This window comes from Leptonychotes weddellii, unplaced genomic scaffold, assembly GCF_054177405.1.
Source record: "Leptonychotes weddellii isolate Sample4059 unplaced genomic scaffold, ASM5417740v2 HiC_scaffold_1536, whole genome shotgun sequence".
Classification (NCBI taxonomy): domain Eukaryota; kingdom Metazoa; phylum Chordata; class Mammalia; order Carnivora; family Phocidae; genus Leptonychotes; species Leptonychotes weddellii.
The window spans coordinates 1-5,008 of NW_027735212.1; the positions used below are offsets into that span (position 1 = coordinate 1).

The following is a 5,008-nucleotide window of genomic DNA, read 5'->3' on the forward strand; positions in this document are numbered from 1 at the left end:
GGACTGAATTGCTGCAGGCTCATGATCAAACTTGAACAGAGGAGGAGCTACTTCAGAAGGAGGAGCAGAGAGAGTGGTTTCCTGAGTTGGAATCTACTCCTGGTGAAGATGCTGTGCAGATTGTTGAAATGACAACAGAGGACTTAGAATATCACATAAACTTGATAAAGCAGTGGCAGGGTTTGAGAGCATTGACTCCGATTTTGAAAGCAGTTCTACTGTGGGTAAGCATTATCAAACAGCATCACCTGCCACAGAGAAGTTGTGACAGGAAGAGTCATTCGATGTGGCAAACTTCACCATTGTCTTATTTTAAGCAGTTGCCCCAGCGCCCCCATCTTCAGCACCCACCACCCTGACCACTCAGCAGCCACCAACATGGAGGCAAGGCCCTCCAGAAGCAGAAAGATTATGACTTGCTGAAAGCTCAGATGATGATTAGCATTTGTTAGCAATAAAGTATTTTTTAAATTAAGGTGTGTACATTGTCTTTTTAGATATAATGGTATTGCACACTTAATAGACTATAATATCATGTAAGCATAACTTTTTTTTTTTGAGAGAGAGAGAGCGAGGGGAAGTTCAGAGGGAGACGGAGAGAGAGTCCTGAACAGACTCCACACTAAGTACAGAGCCTGACACGGCACTCGATCTCAGTACCCTGAGATCATGACCTGAGCCGAAATCAAGAGTTAGCTGCTCAACTGACTGAGCCATCCAGGCACCCCAAGCACAACTTTTTTTTATCCATCCGGATGCTACGACTATGGTTATGACCTACCAGATCATGCTGCTAGGAGTAGGCATGTGTGCTGGGATGCTGTGTGACTCCTCTGCTGAGCCTCAATGGGCTTTGGGCTCATGTCATCACATCACCTGCACAAGAGAACTAGGTACCATTTAAAAAGCTGCCTACGTGCCAGTGGTCCCAACAGAAACCTAATGACAAGAGACATGAGCATGTATGCAACTGGAACTATCCACAATGAGCTGGGTATGGTCCTTTCCACTCAGTCATAAGTTTGCAATCCACTGTTGAGTAAGTGGTAGGTTCAGAGGACAAAGATGGGGGTTCCATGCAGACACCTACACACAATGCCGTGGTCGGGCTTTTAACACAATACCCATGACAATACACCTGGTGACCCAGGAGCTCTGATGGGATGTTCAACGAGATTAATGCCGTGTTCGGGCCTGTAACACAACAGGTGGTCTCTTCGGTGGTCATCAACAGCTTTGTGGCCTGGGTCGTGTCTGGGCGGGGTGACGTTTCGGAGTAGAGTTGCCCCACCACCATACCAGCGGGACTCTGAAAAATACCAGTGAGCAGATATTTTGGTAATGAACAGGATAATACACTTTTTGTGGAAAGAGATCCAACTAGGTGTGAAGATGCACACAAACTCCTGCATAGTAGCTTCTGCCTTGCCTAAATGATCAGGGAACCCGAAGGAGCAGAATCAAGTGGGGGGAGACAGGGTTGTCCAGGACAGAGGCATGTGTAGGCATGGATGTATAGGAGTGGAGTTCAAAGCACTTGGATCTTTGAATCAGATAGACATGTCCCCAAGATGGGCCCCTGGGTGGCTCAGTCGGTTGGGCATCTGCCTTCAGCTTAGGTCATGATCTCGGGTCCTGGGATTGAGTCCTGCATCGGGTTTCCTGCTCGGTGGGGAGCCTGCTTCTCCCTCTCCTTCTTCTGCTTCTCCTGCTTGTTCTCTCTCTCTCTCAAATAAATAAATAAAAATCTTAAAAAAAATGTCTGCAAGAGAGTTCCCTGTAGACATAGTCCTTAATGACCAAGGGGACTGGATGGCTCATTGGGTAGATGTTAGCCAGCCTCTGTTCTTCCTTATCCCAGTGTTCACACAGTGGGCCTATGGAGGAAGAAGCCATGATGGTGAGAAGAAGGGTGCTCAGGAGTCGTGTAACATGGACTGCCTTTCATTGGGAGTGACCTAACTACAGACTCTTCTCAATGTCCATCACTTCAGCAGTGGAGACCAACACCGAGTCCTCAGTATCGTATCATTCCTACGGGAGTAAATCAGACATGTAGCTGAAGATGATTTCATCCCCAGTGGAATGGATGCGGATGGAGCCTAACTAGTATATATGTGTGTGCACTGAGGCACGACATATATGCCCTTTGGGTGTGCAGTGTGATCAGCTTTGGCAAATGTACAACTCATTTAACAACATCGCTACAGTCAATACATAGAACATCGCCGTCGCTCCTAAAAATTCCATGGTGAGCTTTTCAGTCAACCCGATGGAAGCAAACAGCAACCAGCTTTCTTTTTCTAGGTGATAGAATTCCTCGTTGTAGAATTTCACAGAAATGAAACCATAAAGTATATGCTCGGCCATATCTGCCCTCTTTTGTGCAATATGTTTTTGAAAACTCATCCATTTTATTGGTCTTTTTAAATTTCATTTATCTAATGGTTATAGATGTTGAGCATTTTTTCATGTGTTCATTGTTATTAATATATTTTCTTTGAGAAATGTCTGTTCAAATTGTTCTGCTCATGTGGGAGGGTTTTAGTATTATTTGTAAAAGTCCTTATTTATTCTACAAATAATCCTTTATTGGACGGACACACACACACGCGCGCACACACACACACACACACACACACACACTTCTCAGTCTTGGCTTGTTTTTTCCATTACCTAATGCTGTCTTTCGAAGAGAAAAATTTTTAATTTTATGAAGTTCAATAAATCTTTTTGTTGTTGTTTGTGCTTTTTGTACCTTGCTAAGAAATCTTTGTCTAATCCAAAGTTGTGAAGATCTTTAAATTGTTTTTTTTAAGATGCCTTATGGTTTTGACTTTTGCTATTAGGTCTATGATCATTTCATGTGAATTACTGTGTATGGTGAGGGTGTGAGGTAAAGGTCAAAGTTCATTTTTTTTCCAAATAGATATCTAGTTGTTCCAGCAACATTTGTTGAAAAGATGATCTTTTCCTCAAGGAAGTACTTCTGTCTCATTGTTAAAAGTCAGGGGCAAAAAAAAAAAGTCAGGGGCACCTGGGTGGTTCAGTTGTTAAGTGTCTGCCTTTGGCTCAGGTCATGATCCCAGGGTCCTGGGATTGAGCCCCGCATCGCATCGGGCTCCCGGCTCAGCGGGAAGCCTGCTTCTCCCTCCCACTCCCCCTGCTTGTGTTCCCTTTCTCGCTGTGTCTCTGTGTCAAATAAATAAATAAAATCTTAAAAAAAAAAAAGTCAATCAATCATATATGTGTGGGTTTACCTCTGGCATCTCTATTGTTTATTTTTTCCACCTACCTATCCCTATGCAAATACCACACCATCCATTACATTTCTTCCTTCCACAGAAAGTCTTGGAATAAGAAGATGTCCAGTTTTATTCCTTTTCAGCACTGTTGTGCTATTATTGTTCTTTTTATGTTTCCACATATGTATTAGTATCAGCTGTCAACTGCTAAAAGAGATAGTTGGGCTTAAAAAAAAATTATTTATTTAAGTAATTTCTACACCCAACATGGGGCTGGAATTCATGATACTGAAATCAAGAGTCACACACTCTTCTGAGTCAGCCAGGCACCCCAGCTAGTTGGGATTTTGATTTGGCTTGCTTACCAGTTTAGAGAGACCTGATATCTTGACAATATTGAATCTTTTTTTTTCTTTTTTTAAAAGTTTTTATTTTGCTTCCAGTTCGTTAACATATAGTGTAATATTAGTGTACAATATAGTGATTCAACACTTTCATACATCAACCAAGGGTCATCACGACAAGTGCAGTCCGTAATCCCCACCACCTATTTAACCCATCCCCCTACCCACCTCCCCTCTGGTAACTATCAGTTCTCAATAGTTAAGAGTCTGTTTGTTGGTTTGTCTCCCTCTTTTTATTCCTTTGCTCCTTTGTTTTGTTTCTTAAATTCCACATATGAGTGAAATCATGTGGTATTTTTCTTTCTATGACCGACTTATTTTTTTTTAAAGATTTTGTTTATTTATTTGACAGAGACACAGCGTGAGAGGGAACACAAGCAGGGGGAGAGGGAGAGGGAGAAGCAGGCTTCCCGCGGAGCAGGGAGCCCGATGCAGGGCTTGATCCCAGGACCCTGGGACCATGACTTGAGCCGAAGGCAGACGCTTAATGACTGAGCCACCCAGGTGCCCCTCTGACTGACTTATTTTGCTTAACTCTAGCTCCATCCATGTTGTTGCAAATGGTAAGATTTCATTCTTCCTAATGACAATGTTGAGTCTTTTCTTTCTGTTTGTTTATTTATTTATATTTTAAGTAGGCTCCATGCCCAACATGGGGCTTGAACTCACAACCCCAAGATCAACAGTTGCACGCTCCACCGACTGAGCCAGCCAGCTGCTCCCAATGTTGAGTCTTTCAATCAATGAATGTGGTATCTTTTTTTAGTTCTTTAATTTCTCTTAGCTAAGTATTATAGTTTTTAGTCTTCAGATCTTATACATCTATACTTATACTTATCCCTACATTTGTATAGTTTTTAGAGCTATTATAATAGTATTTTAATTTTGCTTTCCAATTGTTCCTCATTAATTTATAGAATAAAGTTCAGTTGATATTTCTTCCCCTTCAATCTGTATGCTTTTTATTCCTTTCATTTGCTTTACTGTTAGGCAGTTCTGAATAGAAGTTGTGAGAGTATCATTGACTTGTTTCATACTGTAAAAGTGTTCAGTATGATATTAGCTAAAGGTTTTTCATAGATGCTCTTTATCTGATTAAGGAAGTTCCCTTCTATTCCCATATAGCTGAGTATTTTATCAAATTTTGTGCATGCACTTATATCATGATGTGTTTTTTCTTTGTTAGTCTATTAAAACGGTGGATTACAAATCAAAACCACATTGAGATACCACCATACACCAGTTAGAATGGCAAAAATGGACAGGGAAAGAAACAACAAATGTTGGAGAGGTTGTGAAGAAAGGGGAACCCTCTTACACTGTTGGTGGGAATGCAAGTTGGTACAGCCACTTTGGAAA

General features: G+C 41.7%; 1 long non-coding RNA gene across 1 annotated transcript in view; it reads right to left on the bottom strand.

The window, feature by feature from the left end:
• Nucleotides 1-532: 532 nt before the first annotated feature.
• The window catches only part of LOC115943982 (uncharacterized), a 12,791-nt gene continuing 8,315 nt past the window's right edge, over nt 533-5,008 (bottom strand). Inside the window, exon 2 of the long non-coding RNA XR_014141793.1 lies at nt 533-1,309. This is a non-coding gene — a long non-coding RNA (uncharacterized LOC115943982). The remainder of the gene's footprint in view (nt 1,310-5,008) is intronic.